General features: G+C 53.6%; 2 pseudogenes; both read left to right on the top strand.

Moving 5' to 3' along the window:
• LOC126650216 (zinc finger protein 501-like) overlaps positions 1–11,370 on the top strand; it is a 37,663-nt pseudogene extending 26,293 nt beyond the window's left edge.
• Positions 5,841–9,069, top strand: LOC126650243 (class II histocompatibility antigen, B-L beta chain-like; annotated as a pseudogene).
• Positions 11,371–22,030: the final 10,660 nt, after the last annotated feature.

Below are 22,030 nucleotides of genomic sequence, written 5' to 3'. Positions count from 1 at the left end.
TGACACTTTTTCTCTTCAGTACCAGTTGTGTAGTTCAAGACTCAGCAATGTACATTTAACAACAACCAGTGAAAACTGAACTGGATATTGCCCCCACTATGGGAGAAACTCCTAAGGCCATACAGCAGGTGAAAACTGGCAAGGCAGCTGGGGTCGATGGAATCCCACCTTAAGTCTGGAAGCATGGAGGCCAAGCACTCCATTCTAAGTTTCACGAGTTCGTGGTGGGCTGTTGGGAACGAGGCGAACTACCATCAGACCTTCATGACGCTGTCATCATCACCTTGTACAAGAAGAAAGGAGATACATCAGATTGTTCGAATCACCAGGGTGTTACTCTGCTCTCCATTGCTGGTAAAATCCTTGCAAGAATTCTTTTGAACAGATTAATACCCTCTATAGCAGAAGAACTTCTACCTGAAAGCTAGTGTGGTTTCAGAACCAATAGGAGCACCACAGACATGGCATTTGTTCTCAGACAACTGCAAGAGAAGTGTCAGGAACAGAACAAAGGACTCTATGTTACCTTTGTTGATCTCACCAAGGCTTTTGACACTGTGAGCAGAAAAGGTCTGTGGTAGATTTTGGAACGTTTAGGATGTCCCCCCAAGTTCCTCAAAATGTTCATCTCGCTTCATGAGGACCAGCACGACCAAGTCAGATACGGCGATGCACTTTCTGAGCCCTTTCCCATAACCAGTGGTGTGAATCAAGGCTGCGTTCTTGAACCAACTCTATTCACAATCTTTTTCAGCATGATGCTCCAAAGGGCCACGGCAGACTTCGATGAAGAAAAGGAAAGCGAGCCCATAGACTCCGTCTCTCGAGTGCAGTTGATGAGCTAGTCTCGGCACTACAAAAAAGAGCAAGATCTTGCTTTCTGTGTGCGCACCTTTGGTCTGGGAGGTAACTTCGTCCACATGGAATGTTGGGTTTTGGATGGCCAGTTTCAGCCCAGTGCTCCTCTTCTCTTCCGGTGAGGTTCAGGAGCAGTGGGTCTCGCTTATCTAGTGCCTGAGGCCTGCAGTGACCGCTGCTCTGCCACGCGGGAGGATGGAGAGCGCTGGCCGTGTCTGGCGATCTTGTTTTTTCTGAGGGACGTGGTGAGATTTTGTTTTGCTGGTTCTCTATTTTGCCAGTTCTTGGGTTTGATTGTGTATATCTGTTCTGGTTTTGTCCCTTTTTGTCCCTCTTTTACCCTTTCCCTCTCCCTTCTGGGGGTGTTTGGGGTCCCTTTGCTGTGTACATAGCATTGTAATTGTATATAATTGTAATAAATGTAAAAATATATATTTGGATAGAATTCTTTTGGTTTCAGGTACTTCAACTTTTTATATTTTTTTTTTCCTTTGCCCCAAGGGCAGAAGGGAGGAGGAAGGGGTTGTTACTCTGAGTTTGGGCATTTGGAAGGGAGCCGGGTCCAACCATCACAGGGACACAGGGGACAATGGGGACACAGAGGGCATAATGGGGACAGTGATGGAGAGACGATTATGTCATTGGGACACTGGTGACATCACTGGGGGCAGCGGTGACATCACCGGGAACCTGTGATATCACTGGGGACAGCAGTGACATCACTGGGCACAGCAGTGACATCATCGGGGACCTGTGACACCACAGGGGATGCCGGCAACACCCAAGGGACACTGGTGATGTCACCAGGAAGTGGTGACATTACTGGGCTCAGCAGTGACATCATTGGGCTCTGGTGATGTCACCAGGGACACTGGTGACATCACTGATGAGCGATGACATCACAGGAGAGAGTGGTGACATCAGTGGACTGGTGACAACCCTGGGGATGGCAGTGACATCAGGGTGCAGTGACATCATCTTGGAGTGGTGACATTGTTTGGGACACCGGTGACATCACCGCAGACCTGTGACGTCACTGGGGTCAGCAGTGATGTTATCAGGGATCAGTGACATCATCACAGACCAGTGACATCACAGGGGGCACCAGTGACATCACGGGGATGCCGGTGACATTGAGGGACACTGGTGACATCACTGGCAGCGGTGATATCATCAGGGACACCGGTGATGTCATCCAAGAGTAGTGACGTCACCCAAGAGTTGTAACATCACAAGGATATGAGTGACATCATCACACACCAGAGACATCACTGGGAGCAGTGACATCACCAAAGACCAGTGACATCACTGGAGACATTGGTGACATGACCAGGGACATTGGTGACATCACTGTGGATCGGTTACATCACCAGGACCTGTGACATCGCTGGGGACACCGGTGACATCACAGGGACAGTGGTGACATTGCTAGGGACATCAGTGACACCACTGGGGTCCAGTGACATCCCAGGGACATTGGTGACATCACATAGACAGCAGTGACATCACAAGAACACTGGTGACATCAGAGGGGACTGATGACATCGCTGGGGAAAGCAATGACTTCATGGGAACAGCAATGACATCTTTAGGGACATGGGTGACACCCCTGGGGACAGTGGAGACATCACAGGGGACACTGGTCACATCATTTGGGACACTGATGACATCACTAGGGACATCAGAGACATTACTAAGATGGCAGTGATGTCACAGGGACATCGATGACATCATTGGGGACAGTGGTGACTTCACAAGGGCAGTGGTGACATCACAGGGACACCAGTGACATAATCAGGGACATTGTTCACATCACAGGGGACAGTGGTGACATCCTTAGGGACACAGGGACTAGCCCTGGGGACAGCAGTGACATCACAGAGGACAGTGGTGACACCTGTAGGGACAGCAGTGACATTACTGGAGACCAGTGACATCACAGGGACAGTGGTGGCATCATTGGGGATGTTGGTGGTGTCACAGAAGACTGGTGACATCACAGGGGACAGTGGTGACATCATTGGGGACCAGTGACATCACAGGGGTCTGGTGACATCGCTGGGGAGAGCGGTGACTTCACAAGGACATCGGTGACATCAAAGGGACAGCGGTGACATCATTGGGGACATTGGTGACATCATTGGGGACATTGGTGACATCGCTGGGGACATTGGTGACATCACTGGGGACAGTGGTGACATCACAGGGACAGCGGTGCCACCCTTGGGGACAGCAGTGACATCACAGGGGACAGTGGTGGCATCACTGGGGATGTTGGTGACATCACAGGACCCTGATGACATCACAGGGACATTGGTGACATCATTGGCAAACAGTGACATCACAGGGGACTGGTGACATCAAAGGGACAACAGTGACACCATTGGGGACCAGTGACATCACAGGGACATGGGTGCCACCCCCAGGACATGGATGACACCCTGGGGACAGTGGTGACATCACATGGACATCGGTGATATCGTTGGGGATGTCGGTGACATCACAGGGACAGCAGTGCCACCCCCAGGCCACGCTGCCACCCTGGGGACAGCGGTGACAATCAGGGAAACGAGATGTTGGGATGAGAGACAGAAGGTCCAGAGCCAGGAGTCTGCAAGGTTGGAGAGTTCAGGTCACCTCACTGGAGAGGTCAGAGCGAGGAAGGAGAGAAGCAGAGCCCCGGTTTGAGCAGGAAGGCTGGAACGAGCAGTGCCAAGAGAAGGATCTGGAAAGGTCACAACATCTGAACGTACATATTGATATGGGTGCAACATCCAATCATGCCCATTGATAACAGGCTCTTGGCGGAGGAGCTCACAGTGAACAAACGCAGGCAAACCAATATGGTTTAAGCAAATGTTCCACTTTATTTACATAACCTGGGCTCTTAAATACCCTCAGAGCCCTGCGGCGCGTGAACACCTTCAAACCACTGGTTAAGTGTTGTAAATCACAAGGCAAACGTGTATCCCTAACCCCCTTATCACTGTGCACGAGGCATGAAATCATTGTCTTTCTCCTCCTTACTATCTCAGTAGTTTGCATTCTTGCAGCCTGATATCAGTGCCAGTGCTTTTCCCGCAACCTGCAAGGAGGCCTCTTGCTAAGACAGATTGAGGCCTATTAGTATGGTTTGTTTATGGTGCTTTTTATTAGTTAAGCACCCCACAACAGGCGGGTCTGGGCACAGTGCTGGCCGAACTGGTGTCCAGTGATGTCACTGTGTCCCCAATGATGTCACCGCTGTCCCCTGTGATGTCACTGGTCCCCAGTGATGTCACTGCTGTCCCTGTGATGTCACCACTGTCCTTGTGAAGTCACCTGTAGCCGTCCAAACCAAGCTGTCAGCAGAAAGGAGCTTGCAGGGTTTGAGTGGCAAACCTTGGAAAGCAGAGGCTGGCAAACATGCCGGGATCTAAGAAGCTGGACCCCTGTCACAGGATCTGTCAAAGTACAACCTTATGGACTGAGTTGGGTCCAGCAGAATCAAGAAAGGACTTCTTGAGATTATGTAATTAAATAGTGTCTAAACACCCCTATATCTTTGATCCTGTTTGAAGAAAAATTTACCTATTTGGAAACAATAGTAAAAATTGTGCAACGTCCAAATTTTCATAACCTGTCCTGCCATAACACGTCCAGCACCCGAGGCCCCAAAAAATGTGTTTTCTGTCCAGTAAAACATTCCAGTTTTACTCCATACTGGGATCGAGTTAGTTTGGGTTTTTAGACTGACAAATCTACGTCCGTACGGAACACTACACGTAAACTTAATAAACATCCTAACCCTAACCCTAACCTAAATCTAACCCTAACCATAACAGTAATTCTAACCCTAACACTAACCCTAAACCTAACCCTAACCCTAATCGTAATCAATCCCTAACCCTAACCCTAACCTGTAACCTAACCCTAACCCTAACCTGTAACCTAACCCTAACCCTAAACACTAACACGAACCCTAACCCTAATCATAACCCTAAACCCAACCCTAACCCTAGCCCTAACCCTAAGCCTAAGTCTAAACCTAAGACTAAGCCTAACCCTAATCCTAATCCTAAAGGTAATCAAATCCCAACCCTAATCTTAACCATAACCCTAACTCTAACCCTAACCCTTATCCTAACCCTAACCCAAACCATAATCCTAACCCTAAGCCTAACCCTTAACCTAACCCTAACCCTAACCGTAACTCTGTCCCTTACCCTAACCCAAAACTTACCTAATAATTTACAGTAACCCAACCCTAACCCTAACCCTAACCCTGAGCATAACCCTTAACCTAACCCTAACCCTAACTCTAATCCTAACACAAAACCTAATCCTAATCCTAATCCTAACCCTAACCCTAAATCCTAACTCTAACCCTAACCCTAAAATCCTGGGAACAGGGGGGTTTGAGCCATGTCAGCCTCCCAATAACCCACAAACAAGGGAGTTTGGCACTCCCAGATCCCCAAAATCCAAGGAACTGGAGGTTTTTAGGCACCCTCGACCACTCAGAACCTCATTCTCCCGTATCCAGGTCACCCCAAACTCCAATCCCCGAAATCCGGGACTCCCCCAAAACCCACCCTGGCCTTCCCAAGCTGTGGGCAAGATCACGGGATGCAGCCAATTGGAGCGACCGCTGCTTGTGCGTCATCAGTTGCTGGGCAGACAAACTGAGCTCTCACCGAGATCAGTCAGTCAGAGAACGCCCTCAACGGGTTTTTGGGGGCACGTCGGAGCTCCGGGACACCTGGATCCCCGTTTTTGGGTTCAGTAGAACTGCGGGACCCCTGGGTGCCCATTTGTGGGTGCCCCTGAGCTCGCACCTCCCAATCAGAGTGCGTCTTGATGATGACTCATCAGTTGCCGGGAGGATGCACCACTAAACGGTTCCCCAATTTTGCTCTCAGCCAATCAGAGCGCGTCCAAAACAGCCCCAAACGGCCCCGCCCGGATGGTTTTGGGGTGTCAGCACCTGCCCGGCGCTGGGGATGGAGCGTGTGCGGGGAGCTGGGGCCGTACTGGTGGTACTGGTGGTGCTGGGAGCCCCGCCGGCTGCGGGCGAGGAGCTCTCGGGTGAGCGGGGGGCGGTGGGAAAGGGGCGAAAGGAGAGAAAAGAGGGGGTGGGAGCCCCAAAAGTGAGTGTGTGTGGGGTTGGAACCCCCGAAATTAGTGGGAGGGAAGTGGGAGCCCCAAACTGAGCGCGGGAGGGTCTGGGGATTGGGGGGACGGTGGGAAAGGGGTGGGAGAGGGGGCAAAGGGGAGCAGGAAGAGGGGTGCCATGGGAGTCCCTCGGTGTCCCCCATCACTGGAGCCCTGCAGCGGTTCCCTGGGGCTCTGGAGGGAGCAGCATCCGCACTGGGGGGGTCGCCAACCCGCCTGTCCATTCCTGGGGGGCTGATTGGGGGGGTTCCCCCCAGCCAAGAGCCGGTGCTGCGGCGGCCGTGGGGCAGAGTGGGGTGGGAAAGGGGGGTCCGGGGTGGCCGCCTGAGCTGTCAACCTGCTGGTAGGGGCTGGTGGATGATGGGGGGCGACGGGGAACCCCCTCACCCGTGTCCTGCACACACAGGGGTGTTCCAGTTTCTAGGAAAGATCAATTGCCATTTCATCAGCGGCACCGAGCGTGTGAGGTACGTGCAGAGGTTCATCTACAACCGGCAGCAAGTCGCCCACTTCGTCAGCGATTTGGGGGTCTATGTGGGGGACACCCCGGATGGGGAGATCCAGGCCAGGCACTGGAACAGCCAACAAGACTTGCTGGAGTACAAACGGGCTGAGCTGGACAGGCACTGCCGGCACAACTACGAGGCGTCCACCCCGTTCATTGTGAACCGCAGAGGTGAGCGCGGGGCAGAGCGGGTCCCCTCGGGAATTCCCTTGCGCCGGGAAAGACACTGGAGCCCCTCAAACCCTCCCTGGGAATCACCCCAGACCCCTCAGCCCTCCCTGTGCCCATCCCCGTGGCCTTGTGCCCCCTCCCAGTGCCCCCGAATCCATCCCAGCCTCTCCCAGTGCCCCCATTCCATTCTAATACATCCCAGTTTTTCCCAGTGCCCCCCAGTCCATCCCAGTCTCTCCCAGTTCCCCCCCGCGTCTCCACTCCGCTGCTGCCACTGAACTCCCGCCCCTCAGCCAATCAGAGCGCGCCTCGCAGATGACTCATAAGTTGCCGGGCAGACCCGCAGCGCAGAGTTCTCTCTCCAGGACAGTCTCCCAGTCCCGCTCGGTTCCTTCCCAATCTTTCCCAGTCGATCCCAGTCCTTCCCAGACCCTCTCACTCCACTCCCAGACCCTCTCACTCCATTCCCAGTCATTCTCAGTTCACTACCACATCTCCCTACTCTTTCCTCAGTGCCCTCCCAGCCCACTCCCTTCTACCCCAGTCTATTCCTAGTCCCTTCCAGTGCCATCCAAACGCCTACCAATGCCCTACAAACCCTCTCCCCTATCTCCCAGTGCCGCCTCCAGCTCAGCCCAGTGTCTCCCCCGTCTCTCCCAGTGCCCCCCAGCGTGTCCATCTCGCTGGTGCCCTCGAGCTCCCAGCCCGGCCCCGGCCGCCTGCTCTGCTCCGTGATGGATTTCTACCCTGCCCGGTGCAGATGAGGTGGTTCCAGGATGGGCAGGAGCTGCCGGAGCACGTGGTGGCCACCGACGTGGTCCCCAATGGGGACTGAACCTACCAGGTGCTGGTGATGCTGGAAATCCCCCCCGGCGCAGGGTCACCTACACCTGCCAGGTGGAGCACGTCAGCCTGGAGCACCCCCTCAGCTGGCACTGGGGTACGGCCCGGCCCCCCAGCACCGGGGGGACACTGTTAGCGGGGCCAGGGGGCTGGGGGAGCATTGGGGACACTGGGAGGCACTTTGAGGGGCAATGGAGAGGCTGAGGAGGAGGTTGGGGGGTCCTCGGAGGTCTGAGAGGGGCTGTGGGGAGTCCTGGGGTAGACTGGGAGGGAGTCTGGGTGAGCCTGGGTGGGATGGGAGGGAGGTTGGGGGGGGCTTGGGGTGACTGAGAGGGGGTTGGGGAAGTGCTGGGGGGCTGGGAAGGGACTGGGAGGGGTTCAGGGGGGTCCTGGGGGTGATGGGAGGGGGGTTGGAGGGTCCTAAAGGGGATGGAAGGGGCTTTGTGGGATGCCAGAGGGGCTGGGAAGAGACTGGAAAGAGGTTTCAGGGGGTCCTGGGTGGGCTGAGGGAGACCAGGACTGGCTTTATGAAGTCCTGGGTGGTCTATGGGAGGTTTTGGGGGTCCTGACCCCACCAGGTCCCCCCAGAGATGCCACAGGACACCGTCCGCAGCAAGATCCTGGTGAGGGTCGGGGGCTTCGTGTTGGGCTTCTTCTTCCTGGCGCTGGGGCTTGGCTTCTACCTGCGGGAGAAGGTAAAGGGGGGTCCCCAGGGGTTGTGTCCCCCCTTCCCCAGAGCGTGTGTGCCCCCCCTGCCCCCCAGCCCACTGTCACCCCTTTTTCTTTCCCCACAGAGCTCCTGAGCCAGTGGTGGCCGCAGCCCCTCCCCGTGGCCTCGGGCCCAGCCGGGACCCCCCAGTCCATCCCCACCCGGAGTTTGGGGGGTCGTGTGTCCCCCCCGGCCCTGCTTTTGTTCTCACACCAGCTGCCTGCTCCCAGTGTTCCCAGTAAAGCTTCCCAGTTCTCCCCAGTCCCGGTCACTGGGGGGCAGCGAGGGCAGGGGGGAGGGCACCCCTCGAAGGGGAGAAGAGTTTGGGAGAGCAGAACCGGCCCAGTGATAGACTGGGAATGGGGACCCCCGTGTGTCCCCCCGTTCTGGGGGAGCTTTGGGGCGTCACCTGTACCCCAACACGGCACCCGCTCCACAGCCTGCAAGGACCCCCCAGCCCGCTCTGACCCCACCCAGACCCCCCAAACCCCTCATGTGGGGAGACCTTTCTGGGCACTGGTGGTGCCGGAGCCCCCCCGGCTGCGGGGGCAGCTCCTCCGTGTGCGGGCAGAGCCGCAGCCCCAGCGCTCCCCACCTCGAGCCCACCGGGCCCTCCCTCGCCCTCAGCGCCCCCCGGGACGGCAATTTGGGCAGGGGGGAGGGGAAGGGGGGGGCTCAAAGGGGGCGCTGGGGCTGGGCCGGGGGGGAAGGGCTGCAGGGGGCGGATCCCGGAGGCGGAACACGGAAAATAGCGGCGGGACAGCCAAGGCGGGATCCGAACGGCAGCTCAAAGAAGAGGAGAAAGCACCACGTGGGGGTCGCTCGGTAATGGCGGGGGGGGCGAGACCGGTTTTGGGGTCCCCCGTGAGAGCCGGGGGGAACCCCGGTAGCCGGGGAGTGGGGAGAGCGGAGAGGGCGATCCCGGAGCTGGGGGATCCCCGGAATCCGGGAGTGGGGGGGGGAGCACAGAGGGAGAGCCGGGACCCTTAAACGGGGGTCTCGGAGAGGGGGAACCCCTTGGAGTCTGGAGAGGAGGGGGGGCCTTTAGACGGGGTGGGAGCCGAGACCCGCAAGAGCTTTGAGAGGGCGGGAGCCGAGAGAGGAGGGACCCCGGCCCCGGGAGGCAGAGAAGTGGCCCCTGTGATCCCCCTGGCAACACTAAACGGGACCGCGGAGAGTGGGAACCCCCCGGACGCCCGGGAGCCCCGGCAGCCCGGAGAAGGGGGACCTCCAATGGACGCAGAAGTCCCAGCAGCCCAGACAGGGGTTACCCCTATAAGCCCAGAGACCAGAAAGGTGAAACTCCTGGGAGGGCTTTTGGGGCTGAATCTTGGTGTTTTGGAGGTTTTTATGGTCACAGGATGCACGGTGAGCCCTAGGACTGGACTTGGGCAGGAGGAACCCCCAAGGCAATGCGCTCAGCCCTTTTTTTCCCCCCTGCCCCCAGCAGGATTTGTCCTTCCCAAAGCTTGGGCGGATGGAGGAGAAGGCTACGAGGAAGAGGAAGCTGCCGTGGGCCCCCCAGGCAGGTGAGGAGGAAGTCAGTGCCCCTTTGGCCCTGTCTTGTGGTGCCTGTGGCAGCCGAGCATCGCCCCCGGCTGCAGGACAACCCCGCTGGCACCGCCGTCCTGCCGGGGCTGGATCTGGGGGGATGTCCTTGGCCTTCCCTCTGGACCAGAGGCAAATCCCCTGCCTGTCCTTCTTCCTTCCTGCCCCAGGCCCCGAGCTGAGGACGGAGAGCACGGAGGACAAATCCCCCCGGCAGAGCCTGGTGGGAGAGGCCGTTTTGAAGGGCTCCCCGGTGCAGGAAGGCAGCGGGGAGGAAAAGGCCCGGAGATGCCCCCGGAGGAGGGGCTGCAAAGCCAGCCCAGGGTGCTCTGAGGAGGAAAGACCCGTCCTGTGCCGGGAAGGCGGCCGGAGCTTGAGCCGGAGCTCCGAGCTGGTGGTCCCTGAGCAGCCTCGCAGCAGGGAGAAGCCCTTCAGGTGCTTGGAATGTGGGAAGAGCTTCAGGAAGAGCACCTGCCTCCTCAGGCACCAGCACATCCACACTGGGGCACGGCCCTACACGTGTAGGGAATGTGCAAAGAGGTTTCAGACCAGATCGCATCTTCTCAGGCATGAGCAGGCACACACAAGGGAGAGGCCCTTCCGCTGCACCGACTGCGGGAAGGGCTTCAAATGCAACTCCCACCTCGTCACCCACCAGCGCATCCACACTGGGGAGAGGCCCTACAAGTGTGGGGAGTGTGGGATGAGCTTCAGCCGGATCTCCGGCCTGATCCAACACCGGCACATCCACAGTGGGGAACGGCCCTACAAGTGTTTGAAATGTGGGAAGAGGTTTCAGAGCAGGTCCAATCTCTTCAGGCATGAGCAGGCACACACAGGGGAGAGGCCCTTCCGCTGCACCGACTGCGGGAAGGGCTTCAAATGCAACTCCCACCTCGTCACCCACCAGCACATCCACACTGGGGAACGGCCCTACAAGTGCTTGGAATGTGGGAAGAGGTTTCAAACCAACTTCAGGCTCCTCAGGCATGAGCAGACACACACAGGGGAGAGGCCCTTCTGCTGCACGGACTGTGGGAAGGCCTTCAACCGGAACTCCCACCTCATCGACCACCGGCGCATCCACACCGGGGAGAGGCCCTACAAGTGTGGGGAGTGTGGGAAGAGCTTCACCCAGAGCTCCCATCTTGACCAGACACCAACAGACCCACCAGTAAGGGAAGCCCCACAAGTGCCCCGACTGCGGGAAGAGCTTTGGCTGCTGCTCCCACCCCGAATGACCCCCCTGATGGTGAGGCAACCCCTGGAGTCCAGTGACTGTCAGTCCATCCCTTTCCACCAGAAAGGGCCAGTCCCCTTTCCCAGGGGCAGGTTGTGCCAACAGAACCCTTCTTGGGGGGTGTGTGGAGATTCCTGCCTTGACTGGGACCCCCCCAAGGTCACTGTTGGAGGTTGAGAGCAGAGATCTCCCCACGAGCGTTGGTCTGGGGGAGTTCCATCCCTCCCTAATGAATAATTCTTGTTTTGGTGCCAGCTTGAGTAGAATTGCTTCAACAATTGCTTTAGTGTAGAGCACTGTCCTATCTTATGCTGTACTAGTGGTAGTTTTAGTGTTTCTATTGTGCAGTAAATAATTCTGATGAAGATCTTTTATCTGATAATTTGCAACCCTAAATAATTAATTTCTGTCAATAGATCTGATTTGCCATCATTAAAACCTGGGGGACAAAAGTGGTTCAGTCCCACCTCTGTAATTCCTCTCAGCTGAAACTGTTGGCATGACCCAAGGCTGAGATTGGATCCAGCAGCCCCCAGCACCCCACAATACTTTGGGAGCTCAGGGGACCACCCCCCTTTCCCAGCGTCCCTGTGCCCAAAGACCCCCATGGGACTGTCGGACCCACCAGACCACCCCCCCTTTTCCATCCTTCTCCCTGTTCCTCCCACTTTTTCATGGTCCCCTCGATCCCCAGCCCCTCCTAGATCAGTTCTGTGGTACCAACCCCCATATTTTTCCCCACCCCTTCCACATCATCCCCCCACTCCTCAGCCCCCTCATGCTCAGTCTGGGGGTCCCACCCTGCTCTTTCCCCACTTCTCACCTCTCCACCCATTTCCCATGAACCTCAGTCCCCCTCCCCCTCTACTTTTGGGGGTTCCACTCCCCTCCACACAGTTCAGGGTCCCACCACCCTTTTATCCCCTCTGACCCCCTTTTCCCACCAACCTCCCCCTTCCCACTCCCCGCTCATCCGAGAGCTTCTCGCCCGCAGCCGGGGGGGGCTCCCAACACCACCAGTGCCCAGAGAATTCCCCCAGAAAAGGGGTTGGGTGGGCTCTGAGTGTGGGACTTTGAGGGGCTTTGGGGAGGTTTTGGGAGGGTGCCCCAAGCACCTTTTGGGTTGAGCTGGGAGCCTATTGAGGGGCCGGTGCCATCCCAAAGTCCCCCAGAGCTGGGTGACACGGTGGGAACACAGGGGGGTCCCCATTCCCGATCCATCCTGGGGCTGGTTCTGCCCCCTCAAACTCAGCTCCATCCCTTGGGATTCCCCCAAGCCCCCCCACTGTTCCCCAATAACTAGGACTGGGGAGAACTGGGAAGCTTTGCTGGGATCACTGGGAGCAGGTGGGTGGAGGCAGAGTGACAGCAGGGGAGGGGGGACACACGACCCCCCAAAATCCTCACGGACACGGGGGGGGTCCAGGCTGTACCTGAGGCCCTGGGGAGGGGCTGCAGCCACCGCTGGCTCAGGAGCTCTGTGGGGAGAGAAAAGGGGGTGACAGTGGGGTGGGGGGACAGGGGGGACACCGGGATACACCCAGAGCTGGACTGGATCCAGCGGGACCAGAACTGGGGCAACTGGGATCATACTGGGAGCAGCTGGGCCCCTGCTGGGGTCATACTGGGATCATACTCGGAGTGACTGCAATAATACTGGGAGTGTGTGGGAGGGACTGCAGCCATACTGGGGATGAGTGGGATCAAACTGGGTTTGTACTGGAAGTGTCTGGAAGTTCCTGGGATCATATTGGTGGTGACTCTTATCCTTCTGAGATCAAACTGGGATCAGACTAGGATCATACTGGGAGCAACTGGTTCTATGCTAGGGACAACTGGGAGCTCTTAGGATCCCACTGGGAGGAACTGGGAGCAACTAGGACCATGCTGGGCACAACTGGGATCATATTGGGAGCAACTGGGCCCACAGTGAAGGTCGCTGGTGTCATACAGGGAATCACTGGGAGCATTCTGAGGGCAGCTGGGACCGTGTTGGCGCAACTGGGATATACTGGGAGCAAGTGGGATCACACTGGAGGTGACTGGGATCACACTGGGAGTGACTGGGAGTGGCTGTGAGCAACTGGGATCATGCTGGAAGCTACTGAGAGCAACTGGGAGTGAGTGAGGCCACACTGGGGGCAACTGGGATATACTGGGAGAGACGAGGAGTGACTGGGATCATACTGGGACGACTGGGAACAGGCTGAGATCGACTGGGAGAGACTGGAACTGTAGTGGGGTGAGTGGGAGCAAGTGGGACCCTGCTGGGGGCAAATGGCTTTATACTGGGAGTGACAGGGAATGTCTGGGTTCATCCTGGCTGTGGCTGCCACCATAGAGGGTGTCACTGGGATCTTACTGGAGTCATACTGGGAGGGACTGGAACTACAGTGAGGTGACTGGGAGCAGCTAGGACCATGCAGGGAGTAACTTGGATCCTACTAAGAGAGACTGGGATCATACTGGGACTGACTGGGAGCATACTGGAGGCAACTGGGATATACTGGGAGTGGCTGAGAGTGACTGGGATCATTCTGGGAGTTACTGGAACCACAGTAGGGGTGAAGGGGAGCAACTGGAACCCTGCTGGGGGCAACTGGGATCATACTGGGAGCAGCTGGGCCCCTACTGGGGTCATACTGGGGTCTTACTGGGAGTGTGTGAGAGGGACTGCAGCCACACTGGGGATGAGTGGGATCAAACTGTCTTCCTACTGGAAGTGCCTGGGATCATACTGGTGGTGACTGGAGTCATACTGGGATAAACCGGGACCATGCAGGGGGCAAATGGCATTGTCCAGGCAGTGCCTGAAAGTGCCTGGGGCCATACTGGGCTCAGACTGGGAGTCCCTGAGAGGGAAAGGAACCATCCTGAGTGGGGTTGGGAGGAACTGGGAACTGGGACCACCTTGGGGGCAACTGGGATCCTATTGGGAGTGACTGGGATCACAGTGGGAGTGACCAGCACCATACTGGGATCATAGTGGGAGCAACTTGAACTACACAGGGGAGAACTGGGAGCCAGTGGGGCAATGCTGGAAGCCATGGGGAACACACTTGGAGCAACTGGGATCATGCTGGAAGCAACTGGGAGTAACTGGGAGTGACAGGGTGCATGCTGGAGGCAACTATCATGAACTGGGAGTGACTGGGATCACACTGCTGGGAACTGGGACCATCCTGGGGCAAGTGGAAGTCACTGGGTGTAGTGGGTTTCTGTGGGTGGGTTTTGGTAGCAGGGGGGCTCCAGGGGTGGCTTCTGTTGGAAACTTCCAGAAGCTTCCCCTGCCCCGTGGAGCCAATGCCAGCTGCTCCAGGATGGACTTGCTGCCGCTGGCCAAGGCTGAGCCCATCAGGAGCAACAGGAACAGCTCTGGGATAACAGATTTAGGGCCAGAAGGAATTGCAGCCAGGGAAGAGCAGAGTGGGAACGTGGGAACAGCAATGCAGACCCCAAGGGCAGTGCAGAAGGAGGGGCAGGAGGTGCTCCAGGAGCTGGAGCTGAGGCCCTGCAGCCCCTGGGGGAGCATTGGGGTGCAGAGACCCCCCTGCAGCCCATGGAGGCTCCCACGCTGGAGCAGGGGGATGCAGGAAGGAGGCTGTGATCCCGGGGCAGGCCCAGGATGGAGCAGGTCCTGGCAGGGACCTGCAGCCCGTGCAGAGGGAAGCCCAGGCTGGAGCAGGTTTTTCCCAGCAGGATTCGTGGCCCCTGTGGGGGACCCACGCCGGGTCAGCTCATCCCTGAAGGACTGACCCCATGGAGGAGGGACCCACGGGACAGCAGGGTGGGAAGAGCTGCTGCCCAAGGGATGGACTCACTGGAGCGGTCCATCCAGGACTCTCTCCCATGGGAGGGACCCCAGGGGAACAGGGAAGGATCCAACTCATAGAATCATAGAACCATAGAATAGATTGGGTTGGAAAAGACCTCCAAGATCATCAAGTCCAACCCCTGATCCAACTCTAATTACTATATCATGGCACTAAGGGCCATGTCCAATCTCTTTTTAAAAACTTCCAGGGATGGTGAATCCACCACCTCTCTGGGCAGGCCGTTCCAATGCCTGATCACCCTCTCCCTGAGCAGTGACAGAAACAACAACTGACTGTAACCCCCATTGCCATCCCCCTGCACTGCTGGGGGGAGGAGGGAAAGGTGGAAGGAGGGGTGGGGGGAAGGTGTTTTTCAGACTATTTCCCACTCTTTGACTTTTATCCTGTCAGTAATAAATTTAAGTACTATCCCTACTTTGAGTCTGTTTTGCCCATTAGGAAGCGACTTTCTCCCCACCCTTATCTCTACTCAGGAATCCTCAGCTGTTTTTTTTCTCTCCTCTGTGGAGTTGCAGAGGGAGGGGGAGGTAGCAGCATTTAGTGGGTGTTTGAAATCCAGTCAGGGTCCACCCACTAAACCAACCCATGTGCTTGAGGCCCTTTTGTGATGTCACAGCCCACCCTCTCCGTTCTGGAATGGCCCTTGGCAACCACAGAATCAATACCCCACAAGGTCAGAATGCAGTCCCACCCATGTGCCCCTTTATGATGTCCCGGCCCATCCTCTCCATTCTGGAATAGCCCCTGGAAACCAAAGAACCAACGCCCCACACCCCCACAGTGCAACCCCACCCATCTGCCATGGGACTCTTTGTGAAGTCATGGCCTTTCCCGCAGGAAAGCAAGCCCCTACCCTTTGTCTCTCATGTGCAGTTGTTGGGCCACTACTGGCACTGCATGGATTGCAAGAGCTTTCTGTCCTGACACCTTTTATCTGGGAGGAATCTTCATCGTTATTCAATGTTGACAGTCTGACTGACGGTTTAAGCGAAGGCCTCCGAAAAGAAAGAGACAGCCCTTTCCCCAGGGAAAGAAAGCCTGTGACCTTTGGGTGTTAGGTGCAGTTGGTTGGCCACCCTGGGCACTCCACGGGCAGCAAGAGCTTTCTGTCCTGCCACCTTTTGTCTGGCAGGAATCTTTGTCCAGATTCAAATTTGGCAGTCGGACTGACAATTCCAACGCGAGGCTCCTGCAAGCGAACGACAGCCCTGCCCTCCAGGAAAGAAACCCCTTACCCTCGGTCTCTTTTCTTCTTCCTTCAAATACAACCTGCAGGGCAGCTTTCTACCATCTCTTCTCTTGGGAATTGTGAAGATAGACCCACTCTCATGTTTTACACCTCAGGTAAAACCACCCTGTTAACACCTTTCCCAACCTTCCCCAGCCTTTCCCAAAGCCGAGATGTGGAAAGAACAAATACCCTTGTCCCTGGCTGTGCTGCTGTGCTGGGAGTCTCTTCCCTCCAGCTCTGCACACAGGCACTGCCCTGCAGATTCAGAGAAGGGCTGAAGAAGCATCTTCAACACAGAAATCAGGGCAGGGAACTTTATTTCATTCAAATGTTGTGATGGTTTTGGTCTAGGCCTTCCCGGTAGCCAGCTTGTAACCAAGGAAGTGGCCACGTACCCAGCATGCCATACAATTTTTATGTAAACCAGAGTATAAATAAGTTGGAGATCAGAGACCTCGCTCTCTTCTCTCCCGGCAAGGTTCAGGGCAGTGAGTCCTTGCGTTGGTCTCGCTTATCTAAGGCTGAGGCCTGCAGGGTCCATGGGCCTGCCACATGGGAGGTTTGGAGAGTGCTGGCCTTGTCTGGCAATCTTGCTTTTCTAAGGGACGTGGTGAGATCTGTTTTGCTAGTTATTAGGATAGTTCTTGAGTTTGATTGTGTATATCTATTTGGTGTCCCTTTTTGTCCCTTTTTATCCCTTCTTTCCCTTTCCCTTTCCCTTGGGGGGGGAAGTGTTTGGATTGCCTGCACTGTGTACATAGCATCTTAACTGTATATAACTGTAACACACGTAAATATATATATTTTTATATAATTAGCTTGGTTCAAGTTCTTCAATTTTTATAGTTTTTTTTTTCTTTACCCTAAAGGAGGAAGGGAGGGGGAAGGGGGTTGCTACTCTGAGTTCGGGCATTTGGCAGGGAGCCAGGTCCAAACCATCACAAGAGATAACCCAGACAGAGTGGCTAGCTATGTGCAGAGAGCAATAAAAACACAAAATCCTGATTGGTACGATTTGGAAGTGATAATGGAAACATTATTAGATCCCACAGAGAAGGAGATGGTAAAGTGAGCTGCCCAGAATGCAACTGAGATGCTGATAACATCTGGGCAAATTCCAGGGGAAACTCAAGGATGTGTTCCCCTTAGAGGATCCCAAGTGGGACCCCAATATACCAGAAAAAAGGGAAGCATTGAAACATTAACAGGACTGGGTAGTTTATGGTTTTAAGCATGGAATTCCAAAGGCAGTTAATTGGTCAAAAATGTATGAAGTGAAACAAGACAAAAAATGAGTCTCCCACAGACTTTCTGAACAGGCTAAAAGAAGCCATACAAAAATACACGGACACAGACACAGAATCAGATACAGGGAAAAAGCACTTACTCTATTTATTTATAGGCCAATCTATATATAAGGAAAAAGCTGCAGAAGGTGGGTGATAAAAAAGATATTGGTGACTTACTGGATATAGCTTGGATGGTCTATCAGAATAGAGACCAAAAAGGCAAAGGAAAGGAGCTGGAGCCGGACAGTGACTACCAAAAACACTGCAAACACAATGCCCACTGTGAAAATTACAGATCCAATTGCCAATATGATAAGACTAATGATCATTGTTCTTTTTGTAAAAGGAAGGGGCACTGGAGAAAGGATTGTCCAGACTTGAAGAGAAATGAATTTCCACCCCCTCCTCCAGCCTCCCAACTGACTGTGGACCAGAATGCATGAAGGGGACTGGAGAATTGTACCCCAGCAGAACCTCTGGTTGTAGCTAAGCTAGGGGGGAGGACGTAGAATTCTTAGTTGATACAGGTGCAACATATTCTGTGTTAAACACCTTGGAAGGAAAACTGAGTCATGATACAGTAACTGTGGTTGGTGCCACAGGGGTAAGTGAAACCAGGCCTTTCTTCAAATCTTTGAGATTTAAATTAGGTAAACACTAAGTAACTCATCAATTCATCTATATGCCAAATTCCCCCTTGCCTTTATTGGGTAGAGATTTATTAGAAAAAGTGGAAGATGAAATTAAATTCTGCAAGGGAGGGGAGTAAAAGTTATTATCCCTGACACTAAATATATCGAGGCAGCTGCCTTCTTCATGCAGGAGAACCACGGAGAGATCCCTGCAGAGGTTGAGAATGCTGTGATCCCTTTAGTGTGGGCTAGTGATTATCCTGGGAGGTCCAAACAAGCAGAACCCGTAAGCATCACGCTCAAACCAGGAGCAACACTGGTAAGACAAAAACAATACCCCTTGAAGCTAGAAAGTCGTCAAGGTTTAGCACCCATAATTGAAAAGTTTCTCAAATTTGGCCTATTGGTAGAATGTGAATCTAAATATAACACCCCCATCCTTCCAGTGAAGAAAGCTGATGGTAAGAGCTATCGATTGGTCCAAGATCTGAGGGCAATCAACAGAATAACTGAGGATATGTATCCCGTAGTCGGCAACCCCTATACCTTATTAACCACATTAACAGAGGAATTAGGGTGGTTTACAGTGCTTGATCTAAAGGATGCCTTTTTCTGAATTCCCGTGCATAAGGAGAGCTTTTTGCTTTTGAATGGGAAAATCCTGAGACAGGGAGAAGAACCTGAGGTTCTACCTCAGGGCTGTAAGAATAACCTGACGATATTTGGAAACCAACTGGCAAAAGAACTGGAGGACTGGAGAAGGCAGCAGCCAGAAGGAGTTGTCCTGCAGTATGCAGACGACATACTAATTGCTGCTAAAAGTCGGGACCAATGCATCGAGCTCACTGTAAGTCTTTTAAGCTTTTTGGGACTAAGTGGGTATAGAGTCTCAAAAGAGAAAGCACAAATTGCAAAGGAAATACTCATTTACCTGGAGTTTGAAATCTATCGTGGACATTGACGGCTCAGCACAGATTGGAAAGAAGCCATCTGCCATCTCCCAGAGCCCCGCACCGTAAGAGAAATGCAGGTTTTCCTAGGAATGGTGGGATGGTGTCACCTGTGTGTTGGCGGAGGAGCTTCCAGAACGAACTGCACACAAATCAATATGATTTACACAAATGTTCCGCTCAATTTACATAACCCAACCTCTTATATACTTTCACTACCCTCCGGTAGTGAAACTCTTTCAAACACTTTCAAACTATTGGTTATGTGCTGTAATCCACGAACTGAGCATGTATAACTAACACACTTCCTACTGGGTGCATAAAGGTGTCCACGCGATAGGAAAGCATTGCTTGTCTCCAAAAATCCTCCTTATTTTTGTCACAGGTTTCTCTTCGTTTACATTCCTGCAGTCTGTTATCACTGCCCTGTACTTTTCCACTGCCTGCAAACAGGTTTCTGGCTATGTCAGGCCCAGGCCTAACTGAGGTCTATTAGTATGGTTTGTCCATAGTGTGTCTTTTTTCATCTAAGCACTCCACACCTGTGGATAGCTGACTATGGGTTATTGGTCAAACCCCTGTATGAAGCACTGAAAGTGGCCAAGGAAGGAGTTATAACATGGACAGATGAGATCAGAGCTGCATTCAAACAACTGAAACAATTTTTAATGTCAGCTCCAGCACTGGCACTACCAGACCTGACTAAGCCTTTTGAACTGCTCACATATGAGAAACTAAATGTTGCTCTAGGGGTACTGTCACAGACCCTGGGAAACCAGCGAAGGGCTGTGGCCTACTTCTCCAAACAGCTAGCCAGTGTCAACCAAGGATGGCCGGGGTGTCTAAGAGCTGTCACAGCGACTGTTGTCTTGATCCAAGAGGCCCAGAAACTCACCCTTGGGCAGCTCATTGTCGTGTATGTACCCCATGCAGTCCAAGCTGGGCTTGAGCAAAAAGGGGCCACTGGCTGGCCCCTGGCAGAATGCTCAAATACCAAGCTGTGTTGTTGGAACAAGACAATGTTACCCTGAAAACAACATCTATTGTAAATCCTGTTGTGTTTCTGTCCTCAACACTGACTAACAGTGTGCCTGAGCATGACTGTTTGCAGACCTAGAGGAGGCCTATTCCAGCAGACCAGACCTGAAGGATGTGCCTCTGGAAAACCCAGACTGGGAACTGTACATGGATGGAAGCAGCTTCATGCGGGATGGAAAAGGGATGACAGGGTATGCTGTGACAACCAAAGACGAGGTAATCGAGGCGAAGGCCTTGCCAGCTGATGTGTCATCCCAAAAAGTAGAACTGATTGCACTGACAAGAGCTCTAGAGCTGAGTGAAGGTAAGAAAGTGAGTATCTGGACAGATTCTAAGTATGCATTCAGTGTGGTACATGCCCATGGAGACATCTGGAAAGAGAGAGGGCTACTAACTGCCCAAGGCAGTGGGATCAAACATGCAGACCAAATCCTTGCACTCCTTCAAAGTATCTGGAAGCCAGAAAAGGTATCTATTATGCTCATCAGAAGGGGAAAACAATTCCCGAATTGGGAAATCATTTTACTGACCAGGCTGCACAAAGGGCTGCAGAAAAAGGCATTCTAGCAGTAGTACCACAAAAAGAAATAGATTTGACAGGGTACACCCCAAAATATGATGAGAAGGACCACCAACTAATTAAATCCCTTTAAGCTGAAATCAAAGAAAGTGGGTGGGCTGTTACACCAACAGGACAGGTTGTGGTCACACCCCCACTCCTAAGGGAAATAGTTTTGTGGGAACATGAGGCTACCCACTGAGGAATAGAGAACCTTCTCAAACACCTAAAGAAGGTAGTGATAGGGACAGATATGACGGAAACTGTGCAATCCATAGTGAGTAAGTGTGAAATCTGCAAGCAGAACAACCCTGATACAACCAAGAGGGTGGTACTAGGAGTGACAAAGACTGGGAACCTCCCTGGAGATTATTGGCAAATAGATTTTGCTGAGTTACCACCGAGAGAGGGGTACAAATACACACTAGTGCTGGTTGACACTTTCAGTGGATGGCCTGAATCTTACCCGTGTTGTACTAATACAGCAAGGGAAGTGGTAAAAGCTTTGCTTAATCACGTAATTCCAAGATTTGGGGTTCCTCTGGGAATGTCATCAGACAGAGGGACACATTCATTGCAGTGATAGTGAAGGAGGTGTGTCGTGTCCTAGGAATTGTTTGGGACCTCCACACTCCCTACAGACCTCAGGCAAGTGGCAAAGTCAAACACTTGAAAGGCACTCTTAAAATGCAAATTGGTAAAATTTGTCAGGAAACATCCAGGTCATGGGTTCAGGCTTTGCCTCTGGCTCTGCTGAGGATTCATATCCAGCCAAGGCGGAGGGATAACATAAGTCCTTATGAAATATTGTATGGAAGACCATACCAGGCTCCACACATTCTAGGGGACATTCACATGAGAGGGAAGGTTGATTTACAAAATTGCTTTAGGCTCTACTTTACAGAAGCTCCAGAAATTTGTTGAGCTTTCCAGGTCCATAGGATTGGACACCCCTGCTCATCAATTCCAACCAGGAGACTGGGTCTACATCAAATGGTGGGACAGTGACCCGCTGCGAGCCAAGTGGAGAGGACCTTTCCAAGTCCTGCTGACTTCCCTCACTGCCATCAAAGTTGCTGGCAAAGGACCCTGGTTTCATTACTCCAGAGTGAAGAAAGCTTCAGTTCCTGGAACAATCAGCAAAGCAGAACCTGACTCAGATGAAGAAGATGTGGCGTAGACTGTTTCTACTGTACATGTTGTCTGTACAGTCGGTAACTATGAATCGAGTTTGGGATCCAAAATTGCATGTGACCATAGTCCAAAATGTATCTAAAATCCTCCGCAGAGATGACTGCTGGATTTGTACCCCAATACCAGCAATCGGCAGCTGGCCCCTTACTGGCATTTTACTAAACGAAACAAACTTTGGTTAGTCTATGTTAGAACTCCCAGGGACCTGGAAGCCAGTTACTGAGGCCTACTATCCAGCAACCCTGGGTCATGTAATGCCTGATCAGGAAAATT

The sequence above is a fragment of the Myiozetetes cayanensis genome, unplaced genomic scaffold (assembly GCF_022539395.1).
Source record: "Myiozetetes cayanensis isolate MyiCay16 unplaced genomic scaffold, myiCay2020 scf59, whole genome shotgun sequence".
NCBI lineage: Eukaryota > Metazoa > Chordata > Aves > Passeriformes > Tyrannidae > Myiozetetes > Myiozetetes cayanensis.
The sequence above is the reverse complement of the archived record's forward strand: the minus strand, read 5'-3'. Positions and strand labels throughout refer to the sequence as shown.